The sequence below is a fragment of the Schistocerca americana genome, chromosome 5 (assembly GCF_021461395.2).
Source record: "Schistocerca americana isolate TAMUIC-IGC-003095 chromosome 5, iqSchAmer2.1, whole genome shotgun sequence".
In the NCBI taxonomy this organism is placed as follows: Eukaryota; Metazoa; Arthropoda; class Insecta; order Orthoptera; family Acrididae; genus Schistocerca; species Schistocerca americana.
In genome coordinates, this window is record NC_060123.1 from 662,628,786 (window position 1) to 662,649,456 (window position 20,671).

Below are 20,671 nucleotides of genomic sequence, written 5' to 3' on the forward strand. Positions count from 1 at the left end.
AACGATTTCTCGACTTCTCCGCGGTCGGTCTTAGTACGCTTCTTCCTTTTAATTTGGTTCTTGGCGTCTTAGGTTGAACCGAATCCCGAGGCATCTGGCTGACTTACCATACCTTTGAGAAATTTACGGGATATTTTGGCCACTCCGGAAGCTTATAACCTAAAGGCGAACATACGGTGATAGTAATTTTTGATGTGACGTCACGTGTGCTGGACTGCTCTTCAAATTGCTCGCCAATATTTTGTAAGGTTTTAGGCTTAAGATACTTATTTTGAAGTTTATTTGTGTTAATATTTGCTGTAAAAGTAAGTTATTAGTGGACTTTAATTAATCTCAGGCTTTCTTCCTGTGTTATTGATTCGAGTGGTCTTTTATTCTTGAGTGTGCTTACGTCGTTCTTCCAAGTCTCAGGCCCCAGCCTGGGTGCGGTTGCAGCTGTAGCGGTTCTAAAGTTCAGTTCTGACAAAATTGTTTCTGCACTGTCATACAGTTATTAAATTTGATAGTTTGCAACGGTGTCTCGTGCTGTTTATGGCCAAATAACTGTTTAATAATCTTTCGGAAACTTTCTCCCACCGTGTTTTTTAGAGTTGTTTGTGTGTTGAAGTCGTTTAGTAAATTTCGTGCGGTAGTCTTCAGCTGATGTTTCTTATTGTTTCTAGTGAAATATATGAATAAAATTTGGTTCACTGTTTTAAATTAGTTGACTGTTAAAGTGGCCGATTGAATTTTTGTCTTAGCTAAAATATTGTGTGAAGTTTTGGTGGTATTCGTATTAGTTGTGGTTTAGTAGTATCAATAAAAATTGTTGCTCTCTTAGAAGGGACAGAATTTCGAGACCCCTGTTGTTAGTCCTATAAATAGCTCTACTGTTGTGACTGACCCTAGGTAACATAGACGTTTAGGTTTTTCAGTAACTGTTGAAATTTTACCATGAGTGACAAGTGTGTGCTTTGTCGTAGTTTTGTGAGTAGTGGGTTACAGTGTTGGATTTATTCAAAGTATTTCCACTGGGAGGGGGGGGGGGGGGGGGAGGAATTCAGTGAGGAAGCCAGTGGACATTCTAGCGAGATCCTCTCCTGAAAATGCTGAATTTCTAGCAGAAATAACTTGATAGACGTGCACGGCCATAAGATCTGTGCCCTTTAGTTGCAGTTACAAGATGCAAAGGAGGAACTAGATAAGTTGAGGAGGGTGAAGGGTGCTGGGGAATGGGAACTGGCAGTTGGTAAGAAGGCATCTGGGAAGAGGAGATATTCAGACAGCTGTACTTTGCGTATATTCAATAGATTTGGCCAACTGTCAGAGTTGAGTGGAGAGAAACCTTTTGTAGCTGTAGGTATAGGTAGCATACAGCAGTCCTCAGCAGTTACGAATTCTAAGTCAGTTGTAAATTTTAGCAGAAAGAAGAAGGTTTTGTTGCTAGGCATTTCGCACGGTAGAGGTGTGGGTCAACAGTTGCAGGAAGTGTTGGGGAGTAAGTACCAGGTTACCAGTATTATGAAGCCTAGTGCAGTGTTGGCTCAGATGACAGCATAGGTGAGTTACGTAGGAATTTTACGAAAGAGGGTCAGGAAGTGATTGTGGGTGGAGCAAGGAATAGTCTTAATAGCGACGAGTAATGTGATGCAAGTGGTGACCTGGTAAAGATGGCTACTCAAACTGGTGACACAAATGTGCACTTCGTGCAACTGTTTCAGCGTCATGATCGCCCTTATCTTAGTGCTGTTGTTAGGCGAGTTAATGTGGGGCTGGGAAGGGCACTGATGACGGAGGGCATGGATCACATCTCAGTGGTGCCAGTTGGGTCTATCAGTAGATGGGGTTTCACTAGGCATGGCCTGCACCTCAGTAGGCATGGGAAGGGGAGGCTGGCAAAGCTTATAGGTGACAGTGTAGTGGGTGGTGGTGGGATCACTCATAGAAAAATTCCTGTAGTAATTGGTGTTAGAGCTGCATCTTATTTAGATTGAAGTCAGCTGATAGGTATACCTGCTTAAAGGAAGTCTCTCTGAGGGCTCACCTTCAGAAGATGTCATGTTTCCAAGTAGAGAAGGAATTAGCATAACTCATCAAAATATAAGAGGCATTAGAGATAAAGTTAGTGAACTGCTTATATATGTTGACTCTGACATTATTGGTATATCGGAGCACCATATAAACAATTTGACAATTCACAGGCTTCCTTTACCAGAACAGTATTCCATTTGGGTCCGTGGACGCATCACAGCACCGCACTGAACAGGTATTTGAATGTTGTGCAGGGGCGGTTGAATTTCGCGAAACTGAACTTTTGTTATTGTTAATAGGTCCCCTAACTCTGACTTCAGAGCGTTTCTGCTCAAGCTAGAGAGGGTTCTTGGTTCACTTTAGAGGAATTGCAAAAAATCTGCCGTATATGGTGACTTCAATATTAATTTTGTACGTGATTGTACAAGAAAAAGATCTCACAAAATCATACGATCTGATGCACACTGTGTTTTTTCCAACCAGGGTGCAGGAGAACAGTAGCACAGTCATAGACAATATTTTTATTCATTCTTCATTACTAGATGGGCATACTGTTAGTTAAAGGTTGAGGGGCCTTTCAGACCATGATCCAAAAATATTAACACTAAAAGTTTTTTGCACTCATACAAATTTTATATATAATTACAAACCATGTAGAAAAGCTAATCCAACGGCAATAGATAGGTAGACAGGCTTTTAAACCACATTAAGGAACAAGAGTGGCAGGATGTTTGTAGTGCCGATGACGTACATGACAAATACAATGCTTTCCTTAACACATTTCTCATGCTCTTTGAGAGTTGCTTTCCATTAGAATGTTCTAAACGGGGTACTAGCAGTAAAAGACAGCCTGGGTGGCTGACTAGTGACATAAGGATACCATGTAGAACAAAGTGGGAATTCTATCAAAATGTTAGAAGTAGCCACAATCAAGCTACAGTACTACATTACAAACAGTATTGTAAGGTGGTTGAAAATGTTACTAGGAAGGCAAACAGTGTGTGGTAAGCAAATAGAATACCTAATTCACAGGATAAAATTCAAACCATAGGGTCAGTTGTGAAGGAAGTGTCAGGTCAGCAGCAGAAGGTCGACGACATGAAGTCAGTTCTTAGTAAAATTATTTCTGTTACTGACAAGTCAGATATATGTACAGTATTTAATAATCATTTTCCAAGCCTTACTGGTGAATTAAATAAAAACTTTGTTTGTACATGAAATCATATAACTCTCTTGGAAAATGCTGTTCTGGGATTGATGTCTGAAATACTCCTCTGTGATACTGAGAAGGGGGAGACTGAGTCAGTAATTAAATCACTGAAGACTAAGGGCTCTCATGCTTATGATGGAGGGCCTAGCAGAATATTAAAGTACTGTGCTGCAGATGTTAGCCCTGTACTACCATATTTGTAATTTTTCCTTTAAGAATGGTCAGTTTCCTGAACCATTAAAGTACTCAGTAGTAAAGCCACTTTATAAAAAGGGAGACACGGATAATGTAGACAATTTTAAACCTATTTCTATGCCATCAGTGTTTGCTAAAGTTGTTGAAAATGCTGTGCATGTAAGGATAATCGATCATTTTATATCATATATTTGCTATCAAATGTGGTTTAAGAACTGAAATTGCTATATTCTCTTTACTTTGTGAGGACCTGAATGGATTAAACAAGAGGTTTCGAACACTAGGTATCTGTTTTAATTTAACTAAGGGGTTTGATTGTGTTGATCATAAAATACTACTCCAGGAACTGAACGATTATGGAATACGGGGAGTAGCTCACAATTGGTTCACCTCTTACTTTATCAGGATACAGCAAAAGGTCATTACTCAGTTTTGAGAATGGCTGTGATGTGGGGTCTGAGTGTGCCACAGTCAAATGGCGGGTACCCTAGGGCTGCTGGAGAAACGCCTGTTCCTTATTTTTATAGATGATATGCTCTCTAGTATTACAGGTAATTCTAAAATAATTCTGTTTGTTCATGTCACTAGCTTGGTAGTAAAGGATGATGTGTGAAACGTTGGTTCTGATTCAAATAGTGCAGTTCTTGAGATAAGTTCATGGCCTGTAGAAAAGAAACTAACGCTAAATCACAGTAAGACCCAGTTTTTACAGTTTCTAAAACACAACAAAACCCAACGATATAATTTTAGAGAACGGCCATATGATTAGTAAAACTGAACAGTTAAGATTTCTAGGTATTCAGATAGGTAGTGGACTCGTGGAATGCTCACATTCAGGATCTTGATCAAAGACTTAATTCTGCAATTTTTGCTATTCGAACGCTATCTGAAATAAGTGATTACCTGAAGTGAAATTAAAACTACATTTTATAGAAAAAACCGTGATGTTTACACCCTGGGAGCAATTTCCCCTACTGACCTGAGCGCAATTGAATTACCCCAGAAGAAATCCTTGAATGTATTAGTGTAGCCAGTGAGGCAGATAGCGTGACTTGGTTTATTCTTACAACTTTCGGAACCACATGTGCTCAGCAAGCAGCAGAAACATCACAGTGGGTAGAGGCACGATCTTTCAGCCACGTTACGTCACGTGGCGTGTTCCCGTGGCTTCAGAAGCAGTATGAGGCTGTCCGCACAGTAATTCAGTCTACATGTGCCATCTGCCCACTCGTTGATGAGATACACAGCGAACTCGGACTATGTTTGGTGTGTGATTCTGGATGGATCTTTCACAACAGTGCGACAGCTTGGGATTTTGGACCAGCCCTTGCAGTATTTTACAGTGTTCTTTGTTGGCGTAAGCGCGTCAGAAGTTTATGATGTCCACTGAACATTCTACGTGCACTGAAATTGTATCAAGTATGTTCGTTCAAATAAAGGGAACAGAAGCACCATACCAAGAAAAGCTCCACTGCATAAAAATGCGTTGTACTTGTATTGTTTCCAGTTTTTGTACCAATGACAAAGGCTATAGTGCCTTAATGTTTGGAACTGTACCACTACGCGTCATGCCACCTTCATAGTGTATGGTAAAGTAAGTTACGGGATTTATTTCTATGCATGCCGGCTAATTTTCTTTTATCAAGTGTTATTTTCATAACACTACTAAATGTTTGTATTTTTTTTATACAGGGTGTTACAAAAAGGTACAGCCAAACTTTCAGGAAACATTCCTCACACACAAAGAAAGAAAATATGTTATGTGGACATGTGTCCGGAAACGCTTACTTTCCATGTTAGAGCTCATTTTATTACTTCTCTTCAAATCACATTAATCATGGAATGGAAACACACAGCAACAGAACGTACCAGCGTGACTTCAAACTCTTTGTTACAGGAAATGTTCAAAATGTCCTCCGTTAGCGAGGATACATGCATCCACCCTCCATCGCATGGAATCCCTGATGCGCTGATGCAGCCCTGGAGAATGGCGTGTTGTATCAGCCGTCCACAATACGAGCACGAAGAGTCTCTACATTTGGTACCGGGATTGCGTAGACAAGAGCTTTCAAATGCTCCCATAAATGAAAGTCAAGAGGGTTGAGGTCAGGAGAGCGTGGAAGCCATGGAACTGGTCCGCCTCTACCAATCCATCGGTCACCGAATCTGTTGTTGAGAAGCGTACGAACACTTCGACTGAAATGTGCAGGAGCTCCATCGTGCATGATCCACATGTTGTGTAGTACTTATAAAGGCACACGTTCTAGCAGCACAGGTAGAGTATCCCGTATGAAATCATGATAATGTGCTCCATTGAGCGTAAGTGGAAGAACACGGGGCCCAATCAAGACATCACCAACAATGCCTGTCCAAACGATCACAGAAAATCTGTGCTAATGACGAGATTGCACAATTGAGTGCGTATTCTCGTCAGCCCACACAAGTTGATTGTGAAAATTTACAATTTGATCACGTTGGAATGGAGCCTCATCCGTAAACTAAAAGGAGCTCTAACATGGAAATTAAGCGTTTCCGGACACACGTCCACATAACATCTTTTCTTTATTTGTGTGTGAGGAATGTTTCCTGAAAGTTTGGCCGTACCTTTCTGTAACACCCTGTATGTGTCACATGATCAACACCGAGCCCTGGCGCAGGCGAATGGATTTTCCGGCGCAGTATGCAGATTTCGAAATGACAGACCTAGTTGTGGCCAACCTGACAGCCGTTCCTCGCTAACAAATGCGTTCGCTGTGTTAGGGAGAATGCTAATCATCTTGATTATAATTGAAAAAGAAAACTCGATTTTACAGCACCGCATGTGCCAAAATTTCCCTTCGTCGTCTCCCTCCTTTCCCAAATAGCTACGTCTTCTCCTCTTGTGACTTTGCCTGGTTTCTTGCGTCGTCGACTTGCGTCTCATATTCTTTCTTGTATCTTCTTAATTCAAGGTGGTCGTCTTTATTCCAGCTGCCCTCCTTATACTGTATTTGGTCAATTATTTTCCTTTTCATACCACTTTATTCGCATCCTGTCATATGGGAGACACATGAATTGCTACGGCCCTGTCCTTTAGTGTAATTTCAGCGTCGAAATTTTTGCATTTGGCACTCAGTAACAACATGACTTTAACAAATGGATCAGTGTAGAACTTCGTTTCTTAATAGCGATAGTTACTCTCTCATACAGATTCAAGTTAATAGAGAGCAGACAGGTGGAATTCCAGATTTGATGGATGAGACTGCAACCGTAGTGACACACTGAGCTACGTGAGCGGCTCTTCGATGTTGCCACCGCCTTTTTCCATTAACGCAATGCGTGGGAAACGAGAGCGGAGTGCCCCTCTTTAAAATTCCTGGAGCGCCCCGTGTTGCCGGAGACGGCCAGATCAAATCCACTCAGTTCTCTTCAGGCCGTGGTTTGCATAAACTCCGAACCGAAGTCTCCTGTGTTTGCGCGGAAGCTGACTGGTGGAGTTCGGCACCTCGTACATCACCCTCAAGCCTCACTGCCAGAAAGGAAAGTGATCTCTGCTCGCAGGAACTAACAGTAAGTCCGTTATCTGTTGCATTTGTGTACTGGAACGTGTGTGCGCAGTGCAGAACACCGGCTGTGCTGAGTTCCCAGGCATTGTTTTAGTAGCGAATATGATTCTGTCGCATCGAAATTTCAGCTGTCACGTTTCCGCTAGAACTGCATGAATGTAATTCGGGTGTTACGTACAACGATGTAGCACTTCTGGATTTCGGATCGTTGCACCACTATGGTATCGTAGCGACAGCTGCCAGATTTCGAAGCGAAGTGTTAGGCAGAAGTTGAAAACTCTCGGTCGCTGTATTTCATGCAACATGCATCGCGGGGCTTAATGCAGTCCCCCGAAAGCAACATCTTAGAAGCTTCTGACCGCATACTGAATAGCACCTAGCCGCCGAAAGGTAAGGTCAAAGGTAACAAATATTACGTAACATTTTTACGCACGTGTAATCATCGTTGATCAATGGTTTACCTTACTTTCGAGATGGTTTCAACTCTTCTACACTGAAGGGCCAAATAAACTGGTACACCTGCCTAATATTGTGTACGGGAAAATACCCATTTCATCGCTACCTCGGAGATGCTGTGTCCCATCGCTCGTGCGTCGACAATAACACCACGTTCGAGCTAACATAAATCCTGATAATCTGGCAATGTAGCAGCAGCAACCGATCTGCGTCAGGTACTTGTCTTACATAGGTGTTGCCGACCCCAGCGCCATGTTCTGTTAACATAACTCTCTACTTGGATACGCATGCTTATACCAGTTTCTTTCGCCCTTCAGTGTAGTACCACTTCTTTCATTTTCATTTCATTATACATACGGAAGATATTTTTCTTACGTTGGTACAGCAGAAATGTGTCAATGATTTTACATTACCTGACAGTCCACATCGTAAGCGAGGCCAGATTCACCTCTCGATAAAAACGCGATATGTTAGAGAGACTTCAACATGAAACGAAAGAAAAGCGGTAAAACAGAATACATTTTATTGGCCAATGATATATGTATAAAGCATGATACTTGTCAAACCACAGCCACAATATAACTGACAGGATTGTGAGATATAAATATACAGGTAGTTAAATATATTATGGGGGAAAGAAATGATAGAGGAAGCCGCCTACTATAATTTTGTTCTGAAAAAAATTTAATCATTGCTAACACTTGGTGTAGAAATCATGAAAAAGGTTTTATACTTGGAAGAGTCCTGGAGACACGGGAATATTTCATATACACTCCTGGAAATGGAAAAAACAACACATTGACACCGGTGTGTCAGACCCACCATACTTGCTCCGGACACTGCGAGAGGGCTGTACAAGCAATGATCACACGCACGGCACAGCGGACACACCAGGAACCGCGGTGTTGGCCGTCGAATGGCGCTAGCTGCGCAGCATTTGTGCACCGCCGCCGTCAGTGTCAGCCAGTTTGCCGTGGCATACGGAGCTCCATCGCAGTCTTTAACACTGGTAGCATGCCGCAACAGCGTGGACGCGAACCGTATGTGCAGTTGACGGACTTTGAGCGAGGGCGTATAGTGGGCATGCGGGAGGCCGGGTGGACGTACCGCCGAATTGCTCAACACGTGGGGCGTGAGGTCTCCACAGTACATCGATGTTGTCGCCAGTGGTCGGCGGAAGGTGCACGTGCCCGTCGACCTGGGACCGGACAGCAGCGACGCACGGATGCACACCAACACCGTAGGATCCTACGCAGTGCCGTAGGGGACCGCAATGCCACTTCCCAGCAAATTAGGGACACTGTTGCTCCTGGAGTATCGGCGAGGACCATTCGCAACCGTCTCCATGAAGCTGGGCTACGGTCCCCCACACCGTTACGCCGTCTTCCGCTCACGCCCCAACATCGTGCAGCCCGCCTCCAATGGTGTCGCGACAGGCGTGAATGGAGGGACGAATGGAGACGTGTCGTCTTCAGCGATGAGAGTCGCTTCTGCCTTGGTGCCAATGATGGTTGTATGCGTGTTTGGCGACGTGCAGGTGAGTGCCACAATCAGGACTGCATACGACCGAGGCACACAGGGCCAACACCCGGCATCATGGTGTGGGGAGCGATCTCCTACACTGGCCGTACACCACTGGTGATCGTCGAGGGGACACTGAATAGTGCACGATACATCCAAACCGTCATCGAACCCATCGTTCTACAATTCCTAGATCGGCAAGGGAACTTATTGTTCCAACAGGACAATGCACGTCCGCATGTATCCCGTGCCACCCAACGTGCTCTAGAAGGTGTAAGTCAACTACCCTGGCCAGCAAGATCTCCGGATCTGTCCCCCATTGAGCATGTTTGGGACTGGATGAAGCGTCGTCTCACGCGGTCTGCACGTCCAGCACGAACGCTGGTCCAACTGAGGCGCCAGGTGGAAATGGCATGGCAAGCCGTTCCACAGGACTACATCCAGCATCTCTACGATCGTCTCCATGGGAGAATAGCAGCCTGCATTGCTGCGAAAGGTGGATATACACTGTACTAGTGCCGACATTGTGCATGCTCTGTTGCCTGTGTCTATGTGCCTGTGGTTCTGTCAGTGTGATCATGTGATGTATCTGACCCCAGGAATGTGTCAATAAAGTTTCCCCTTCCTGGGACAATGAATTCACGGTGTTCTTATTTCAATTTCCAGGAGTGTAGATTATGTCTTGGTAAGACAAACGGTCGAAACCAGGTATTAAAGTGTAAGACATTTCCAGGGGCCCTGTTGTGCTCTAAACACAATTTACTGGTTGTGAATTTCGGATTAAATTTGAAGAGGCTGGCCACGGTGGTCTAGCGGTTCTAGGCGCGCAGTCCGGAACCGCGCGACTGCTACGGTCGCAGGTTCGAATCCTGCCGCGGGCATGGATGTGTGTGATGTCCTTAGGTTAGTTAGGTTTAAGTAGTTCTAAGTTCTAGGGGACTGATGACCACAGATGTCAAGTCCCATAGTGCTCAGAGCCATTTGAAATTTGAAGAAATTTCAGAAAGGTACAATATTGAGGAGAAGGTATGTGAATAAGCTGAAAGAACCAAAGTTTTTTGAGAGTTGTGTATGGAAGCAATAGGTAACAGTTGACTGAGACGGGGGAAAGCAATGCAGTAGAAGACGAACGGGTAGCACTGAGAGGTGAAATAGTACATGCAGCAGTGAATCAAATAGATGAAAAGACAAGGCCAAACAGAAAACCTTGGATATCACAGGAGATACTTAGATCAGTCAATGAAAGGAGGAAATATAAAAAAGGAACAAAAGATGCAGGAAAAAGGAAACACAAACGTCTAAAAGATGGTATCCACAAGAACTACAAAACCGATAAGCAGGAATGGTTAGAGGACAAATGTAGCGATGGACAAGCGTATTTAACTACAGGAAAGATAGATACCACTTATAGAAAAATTAGAGATGATTAGAGGAAAGAGAAGCGGATGTATGAATTTCAAGAGTGAGATGGAAAATCAGTACTAAGCAAAGAATGAAAAGCTGAATGGTGGAAGAAGAGTACAGAGAGCCTTTACAAGGCAGTTGAATTTGCAGGCAATGTTATAGAAAAAGAAGATGACCTAGGTGAAGATGAGATAGGAGATACGATACTGCGAAAAGAATTTGACAGAGTACTGACAGACCTAAGTCGAAACAAAGGCTCTGGATTCGAAGACACTGCCTCAGAACTACAGAATTCCTTGGGACAGTTAGGACAGCCAGCTATACCAAAACTATTCTATCTGCTGTGCAAGATAACACGCAAAATACTCTCAGACTTCAAGAAGAACGTAATATTTCTAATTCCTAAGAAAGCAGATGCTGACAGGTGTGAATATTACCGGACTAACAGTTTAATAAATCATTGTTGTAAATCACTAACACGAATTATTCACGTAACAATGAAAAAAGAGGTAGAAACCAACCTCATGGAAGATTATTTTGAGTTCTGGAGAAATGAAAGAATATACACTCATGCTCATAAATGAAGGATAATTGATGAATATGGTGTCACACAACGTGGCGGTACACAAAACTGGCGTTAGTAGCATAGGCACATAGGGAACACACACGACACAGATCTGTAAGTCCACGGTATTGGTGATAATTTGAGAAAGCCGTTGCGAAACACATGTGCTACAATACGCCACTGTTTCCTGCGCATATACCCCGACATCAATATGGGATATGATCACCATGCACACGTACACAGGCCGCACAACGGGTTCCCATACTCTGGTTCAGGTGGTCGAGCCTCCCATTCTTGCACCAGTACCTCTCGGAGCTCCTGAAGTGACGTAGGTGTTTGAAGACGTGCAGTGATACGTCGACCGAGAGCATCCCAGACATGCTCGCTGGGGTCTAGGTCTGGAGAACAGGCAGGCCACTCCATTCGCCTGATATCTTCTGTTTCGAGGTAGTCTTCCACGATGGCAGCTCGGTGGGGCCGTGCGTTATCATCCATCAGGAGGAAGGTGGGACCCACTGCACCCCTGAAAAGGCGGACGTACTGGTGCAATATTACTCCCGATACAGTTCCTCTGTCAAAGACATGCAGGGGTGTATGTGCACCAATCATAATCGCAGCCCACACTGTGAAACCACGACTTCCATACAGTTCCCTTTCAAGGACATTAAGGAGTTGGTATCTGGTTCGAGGTTCGCGCCAGATGAAAACCCGGCGAGAATCACTGTTCAGACTATACATGGATTCGTCCGTGAACATAAACTGGGACCATGTTCCAACGACCATGTACTGTGTTCTTGACACCAGGCCTTACGGGCTCTCCTGTGAGCAGGGGTCAGTGGAATCCACCTTGCAGGTCTCCGGGCGAATAAACCATGTCTGTTCAGTCTTCTGTAGACTGTGTGTCTGGAGAAAACTGTTCCAGTGGCTGCGGTAAGGTCCCGAGCAAGGCTACCTGCAGTACTTCGTGGCCGTCTGCGGTCACTGATGGTGAGATATCGAGCTTCTTGCGGTGTTGTACACTGTGGACGTCCCGTACTGTAGCGCCTGGATATGTTTCCTGTTTTCTGGAATCGTTACCATAATCTTGAGATCACACTTTGTGGCACACGGAGGGCCCATGCCACGACCTGCTGTGTTTGACCAGCCTCCAGTCGCCCTAGTATTCTAGCCCTCATAACGTCATCAGTAAGTTTTCTTTGTGCCATTTTCAACACAAAGACATCATTAGCACGTCTGAAAATATCTGCACACTTACTCGCTGCACCGTACTCTGACATGCACCAACACATCTCTGCATATGTGGACTGCTGCCAGCGCCACCGTGCGGCGACCGCATGTCAAATGCACAGCATGGTCATACCGCGAGGTGATTTAAACCCGAAAATCGCCCAACAGAGCATTTTTTCACCATGTATCAGCTTTATCTTTAATTTATGAGCATGAGTGTACAACGTAGCACTGAACCTGCGACTTATCTTAGGAAATAGGTTAATGAAAGGCAGACCTGGGTTTATAGCTTTTGTAGATTTGGAGAAAACAGTTGATAACGTCGACTGGAATACACCATTTGTAATTCTAAAGGCAGCAGATGTAAAGCACAGAGCCCGAAAGGTTATATACAATATGTACAGGAACCAGATGGCACTTCTAAGACGCGAGGGATATGAAAGGGAATCAGTTGTTGAGGAGGGAGTGAGATAGGGTTGCACACTATGCTCAGTGCTATTCAGTCTGTACATTAAGCAAGCAGTAAAGGAAGCCAAAGACAAATTTTGAGATTTTTCGATGAGATCATAGTTCTGTCATAGACAATACTGGACAGTTGAACTAACAGTGTCTTGAATGGGGGGTATAGGATGAACATGAACAAAAGCTAAACAAGGGTAATGGAATACAGTAGAATAAGACGATGCTGAGGAAATTAGATTAGGAAACGAGACACTAAAAGCAGTAGATGAGAGTTGTTATTTGGGCAGTAAGTTAACTAATGGTGACCGAAGTAGAGGATACAAAATGTAGACTGGCAATATCAAGGAAGGCGTTTTCCTGGAGGGACTGCACTGGAGCATAGCCTCGTATGGAAGAGAAACGTGGACGATAGCTCAGAGAAGAAAGAATTGAAGCTTTTGTAGTATGGTGCTACAGAAGAGTTTTGAATAATAGATAAGTCATGTAATAAAAGAGGACGTTCTGAACAGAACTGAGGACAGAAGAAATTTGTGGCATAACTTGGCTAAAAGAATGGATCAGTTAATAGGATACATTATGAAACATCAAGGGATCATCAGTTTAGGGACCGATGACCGTTGTAGTTTGCTCCCTTTAATCTTTAACCCAACCAACCAACCATCAGTTTAGTAGTGTACGAAAGTATGTAGGATGGGATGGCAAAAATTGCAGGAGTCCAAGAGATGAATGCCGTAAACAGGTTCAGAAGTACGTAGGGTGCGGTAGTCATTTGGAGACGAAGAGGCTTGCACAGGATGCAGTGGAGAGCTGAATCAAACCAGTCTTTGGACTGAAGGGCACAACAGTTACAAAAACAACAACAACTTCTATATGATTTTGCAAGTTACTTTTGTGAGCCTAATTTACAACGTCGAATTGCCGTATACCGTTTCATGGGTTAATGCACAATGTAGTGTACACAATGTAGTGTACACAATGTAGTGTTCAGTCATCTCTCTCTCTGTCTCTTTTATATGAAGTTCAGTTTAAAGTGTTTCTAGAACAGAACAGTGGTTACTGGATATGAGGTACACTCGGACACCACAGCATAAATCCTTCCTTACCTACAGTACAGCAACTTCTGTACCAAACTTTCGTTCCTGTGCATACTTTCGATAGAAAATTGAGGTCAAATGAAACATTCGACTTTCTTACTAATTAGGTATGGTCCCTTCTCAGTAAAGTGTTATATGACTGTGGTGTCAAAGAACCTATAAATTAGGAAGGCTTAAAATAATCTTACTTAGTGTAGATTTAAACTTGAATAGTAGTAAATTTTGCATGCTAACGATTGTTTTATCAACAAAAGAGGTAATTATTTTTGCGCTTGGAACATTGCGATGTGTGGAACTGATATTTTAGGACACATTGCTACTGAATACTTAAGTTTAACAAATGTTTCATGTTCTTCAAATGTTCAAATGTGTGTGAAATCTTATGGGACATAGCTGCTAAGGTCATCAGTCCCTAAGCTTACACACTACGTAACCTAAATTATCCTACGGACAAACACACACACCCATGCCTGAGGGAGGACTCGAACCTCCACCGGGACCAGCCGCACAGTCCATGACTGCAGCGCCTAGACCGCTCGGCTAATCCCGCGCGGCCGTTGTTCTTCCAATTTTGAGGAGGAATCTAGTACTTCCACCAGCTACCAAATTGAAGCTTTATGCCACATACTTTACACGGTGAAAATTATCCGTTTAAATTTATTTTAGTGAAACTTATCTGTAATGTTGACTCTGTTCATAATATTAAGTTGTCTATTAATGCTAAACCTTGGGCTTACTGGTTTGACCGATGCGCATACCATACCTACAAGCTGACTTTGGTGACTATATTGGAATGCGAGAATACACAGAAAAACCTTACTGTGAGACTTTCAAGAAAATCATGCCCACTCCGAAACTTATTGCTATCACAAAATCTAACTACGAACTTTGGAGAAAAGTTATTTGCTTCGAAACTAAAATTGGTCCTTGTGAAATTTTACTAAAGAAAGAACCTGTTTTCCATGGTAGTTGGTTTACCTCGCTCGCACTTGATAACACTGTGCAGACTGCTCGCGTAGCTACAGGGCGTCTTGATGACAAGGGCTGCAAAATCCAACTACTGGGGTACGCAATGGTGCAATTCGTTCTCTAAAAACACTGCTACCATTCTCTGTTCACAATTTTTTATAATGCTTTCACATAAATTGAAAGATGACTCTTGGGATGTGGGCAATGACTTAGTGTTAAATGACCTCAGTAGCAATCTCATATCATTTGACTTAATAACATTCAATGAAACTTCAATAATAATTCAACTTTCTCTGAAATAACGTAACTGCAATCCAAAGATTACAAAAATGAAACAAAATTTCAAAATCTGATTCTTAAATCAATTTCTCTCGTGATGATCGATACATCCTAACAAAAAATGAAAGCAAAAATATTCCTCTTCTGGATGTCTGAAGAACCAAGAACGCTCAGTTATGAAACCGCTGCCGCAAGTAAAACAAACTGAATCATTACCAGCAATCCATTCTTCACAAAGACTATAATCGCACTAGTGTAGAAGTCAGTTCTTCTTTTTTTCCACAATTGATCCGTAATATACTTCTCAAAAACTCTATTGTTTACTGCGTACTGCTACGAAACCAAAATTCGACCGTTCACATCTAACACCAAGGCTCAACTGTCTATCTCCTCTCCTCTCGATCAACAGATATATCTGTCCCGCATCTTCGCCGAGCAAATATCATCTCTAAATCTTCTCTGCGCAGAGCAAATTCTCGACCGAGCCTGCGAGCGCCATGTGTAAGCAATTATGACCATACGGGCGCGATTCGAGACATCCCAAATAAGAAAAACTTCCACTAAAATTTTTACACACACACCGTTCACTACCCCTCGAGCCCTCCGCCATAATTCGGCTGGATGAGATTTGCAACTAACGTGATTAGACTGCACAAATCGCTAATGAGGTTAAAACACGAATTGCATTAATAGAAATAAAGGAACGATAACCGTAATAGCATAAAAAGATAACATGATTAACAATATTTAAAAATTGTTTTCGATGTCGTGCACATTCACCCTTGACATTTTTTTTTTCATTGTGCACAAGCGCACAAACAGTCTACGACAAATTAATTTAAATCATTGCGCACAGGCGAACCAACAGCACCATAAACATAAACGAGCTCAAAGCATTAGTAAGAAAACAAATGTGGCAATATTATTCATGGTAACTGGTAGATTATTTTACGCTGCACGTAGTATATGTGTCCAATGTTAAGAAAGTTGTTGCGTCACAGAGATGAAGGTAAAACTTCACCGAAATGTCACATTGTTTTACACTATTGCAAAGACTATGTTACAGTCGTTGAACTATATGTATGCAATGAAAATCGTTGTTATCTTGAGTATACCCATACACCACTAAAGAAAACTCGTCGAAGTGTGTCTTGAAGTAAACATGTTTTCTCGAAGATTCAGTACATAAACACTGTATGACATACATCATTGTATTGATTTATCTGCGAAGAGGCTAATAGGATGCAGTATTGGTCCACGAAAGTTCTGCTGACAATTCACAGCCAATGTCTCTCACAACAGTTCTATAAAGTTCCACAGTAAGGCTACGTTTGTAGCGTCAGTTCACCAAACGTCGGTGGAATAATTGCATAAACCCAGCTGAAGTAACCTAGCACATTGTTGTTGTAAGAGAAAAGTCAGTTCCTTGCATAAATGTCTCATAATGCAGAAGAGCATCCTTAAATATTTCCTTGAATGTCCTTACTCAGCAAAAATACATAATATTGTTACAAATGAGTAAATACATAAGCTAGAATAAAAACTGAAATGTGATGTGTTACCATTTGGTTATACAAATTCCTAAAGTAAGTTTCCATGAGAAAACGAGTCTGGTGGTAGCATTCATGACCAGTCCACAATATACTGGGCGAGTCACCTAACGTTACCGCTGGATATATTTCGTAAATCACATCAAGTACCGACGAACCGATTCCACAGGCCGAACGTGAGGAGAGGGGCTAGTGTAATTGTTTAATACAAACCATACAAAAATGCACGGAAGTATGTTTTTTCACACGAACCTACGTTTTTTTAAATGGAACCACTTTAGTTTTGTTAGCACATCTCAACATATAAACAAATACGTGATCAGTGCCGTTTGTTGCATTGTGAAATGTTAATTACATCCGGAGGTATTGTAACCTAAAGTTGACGCTTGAAACCTCCGACGTTCAGTTGCGTGTTGTAACAAACACGGTCCACGGTGGGCGAGCAGCACCTGCAGGGACATGTTTACGATGACGACCGTGTTTACGAGTGTGGCTGTAGTGCACTGTCGTGGTTTGGTCTAGCTGTCGCAGTGTCCGCATGTAGCGCTTGCTGCTATTGTTATTCTCCATTCGTCGCCGCACGCAGGCCAAATGTAGTACACCGTGTTACCAGAAGTCTGTGATAGTGTAGTGTTGTAGGAACTGTGACCATGGTGTATTCGAACTCTGAAAAGGCGGAGATGATACTCATCTATGGCGAGTGTCGACGAAATGCAGCTGAAGCCTGCAGGGTGTATGCAGAACGGTACCCGGACAGAGAGCATCCAACTTGCCGCACATTGTAAAACATCTACTGCCAACTGTATGCAACAGGTATGGTCGTAGCACGCAAACGGGTCCGTAACAGGCCCGTCACAGGAGAAGCGGGTGCAGTTGGTGTGTTAGCTGCTGTTGCCATGAACCCACACATGAGTACACGGGGCATTGCGAGAGCCGGTGGACTGAGTCAAAGTAGCGTCATGCGCATACTGCATCGTCACCGCTTTCACCCGTTTCATGTGTCGCTACATCAGCAATTACATAGTGATGACTTTAATCATCGAGTGCAATTATGTCAATGGGCATTAACAGAGAATGCGTTGCAGTTCTACCTGTTTACCGATGAAGCGGGTTTCACAAACCACAGGGCAGTGAATCTACGGAACATGCATTACTGGTCCGTGGACAATCCTCGCTGGCTCTGACAGGTAGAGCGACAGCGACCGTGGACTGTAAATGTGTGGTGCGCAATCGTTGGCGACCACCTCATTGGTCCTCACTTCATTGCAGGGGCCCAAACAGCTGCAACATACATCGCGTTTCTACAGAATGATTTGCCATCGTTGCTCGAAAATGTCCCACTGGAAACGCGTCGACGTATGTGTTATCAGCATGACGGTGCACCTGCACATTCCGCAATTAACACTAGGCTGACCCTTCACAGGATGTTCGACGGGCTTTTAATAGGACGTGGAGGACGCATAAATTGGCCAGCCCGTTCTCCTGATCTTACACCTCTGGACTTCTTTCTGTGGGGTACGTCAAAGGAGAATGTGCACCGTGATGTGCCTACAACCCCAGAAGATATGAAACAACGTATTGTGGCAGCCTGCGGCGACATTACACCAGATGTACTGCGGCGTGCACGACATTCATTACACCAGAGAGTGCAATTGCTTGCAGCAAATGATGGCCACCACATTGAACATCTATTGGCCTGACATGTCGGGACACACACTATTCCACTCCGTAATTGAAAACGGAACCCACGTGTGTACGTGTACCTCACCCCTCACGGTAATGAACATGTGCGTCAGTGAAAAAGACCAATAAATAGGTGTTAGCATGTGGACGTAATGTGCTGTTCCAGTCTCTTCTGTACCTAAGGTCCATCACCGTTCCCTTTGGATCCCTACGTAATTCGGTGATCTCCGACACACACGATCGAACAGCGGAGGAGTGGTACTCAAGCGTCAAATTTAGGTTACAATATCTCAGGATGTAATTAACATTTCACAATGCAACAAACGACACTGATTACGTATTTGTTTATATGTTCAGATGTGCTAACAAAACTAACGAGGTTCCATTTAAAAAAACGTAGGTTTGTGTTAAGAAACATACTTCCGTGTATTTTTTTATGGTTTGTATTAACCAATTGCACTAGCCCCTCTCCTCACGTTCGGTCTGTGGAATCGATTCGTCAGTATTTGATGTGGTTTACGAAATATATCCAGCGGTAATGTTAGGTGACTCACCCTGTATAGCTAATGTTGACAGATTACTAAAAGTCCTCACATCATTGCTGCACAGTATTCTGGTTAAGAAATTATAAGACAACTTTGTATGCACACAAAACATGAATTGAGAGTAAAAATCATAGCAATACCGATCAGATATATGTCACAGTACAGTTACAAATGTAAAGGCTTCCTTAAGGTTGCCTTATTTACAGTGTACAGTAATCATTAAACATAATATGACTTCCTTCAAATATTTCTAACTCGAACAACTACTCAGAAGGGAAGTGGATGAAGGAAGGGTATACAGGTTTGTGCTCATAATTATTGTTTATCTATCAAAAAAAGTTAATCACATTAAAGCGTCAGTCGTCAGTCTTTCCCCAGCGTGATGAGAGGGATGATGTGGCCACTGATACTTACCCTATGCTTTTGCTATCTAATCATAATGATCTATAAATGCTTAGCATACCCCAAATGAAATAAAGACAAAGTAGTACCAAAAAATGCCTTACAGTTATACGTAAATAAGATAAAGACATGTTGTACTAAATGGTTAGTAAACATATTTAAGTATGTTAAGCTGAGCTGAAATAGTAATAAATGTTGTTAACCTGTTAAGTGGGCAAGAATAGTTATTCAGACAAGCAAAAAGGCAAACAGTAATCAAATCAAGCACTTAAACAGAAGTGTCATCTCTCTTAAAAACTGTCACCTCTCATAAATATTACTACCTACACAGAAAAATGCATACAGGCTGAAACGTTCTCATCACAGTGCATCAAATAAAATAGCTAATTTCCTTACGTATTTCGTCTCCATACATAGGAAATTATCCACCCCAGACAAAAATCACTAAACTGCAACAACTCAAGGAGTCCACTGGAAGCAAATCATCAAGTAATCCCTAACAGTCCCCAACCTCATTGCTTATCTCCTGAAATCTTAAAACATTTCTCCTCAAATATGTAATTTGTAAATCCTCAAAATTATCACCTTCATCATGTCATCCAATAATCATCATAAACACATAATTACTTCCATCACATGCTGCATATTAAAATTTCTGATATAACGTTGTACTCACAGTTGTTACTCTGGATTATTATGCTCAGTGCTCTATGCTAAAATAAGAAACTTCCTCCGATTAGTAACGAAAGATGTTAAATTCAACCAAAAATTCTCCTCCTGTTCCACAACTACTTACTGTACAACACTTGCAAAATACCATGTAATTGTTGGATAATTCACTGTGTCAGCCTGTACGAAAAGTACCACGACTTTACGCAGTAATCGATGTCACAGACAATCACATGCGGTTTTGGGGCATTACGCATTTCTAGGCGACTAAAAATTGCTGCTTCTTTTTTGCAATGTAGTTTTCCCAGAATCTTTGTGTGACATACCTCTAGAAACGTATCAGTGGCACTGAAATTTATATCTGTAACAGTAAAGTTAAAGTGCATTATATTAACAGAAATACATAAAGTGGAACAGATACAAAAAAATGGTCAACCTCTTCTACCTTACGTACGGGGCAAAATACTACGATCTACACACACATGAGATGAAATACAGTAGTTCATAACTTATCTTCTATGTATTTACATCAGCCCATTCATCAAAGAAAAAATCACATTCATTGCAACATAATTATGATGAGAAATGTGCGTGGCAACCGATAAAAATGTTGTTCCTAAAGACGAGTTGTTTGAGTCTCGCCACAGCTGCTTGATGTTCTTTCACATGGACTCTTCATCTTATTCCTGCAATTTCCTTTGAAGCAGTAGCAATTTACATTTCGAAAGCAGTCTGTGAAGTGACAGAATTCTGTCGATGATCGAGTTTATGAGTGATAAAGACGTCGTGAGAGGGCATCAGCAACAATATTCTCTTTTTCCAGGAATGTGTACAACAGTGAAATGAACTTCCTGTACATACAATGCCCATCACCACAAGCGGTCA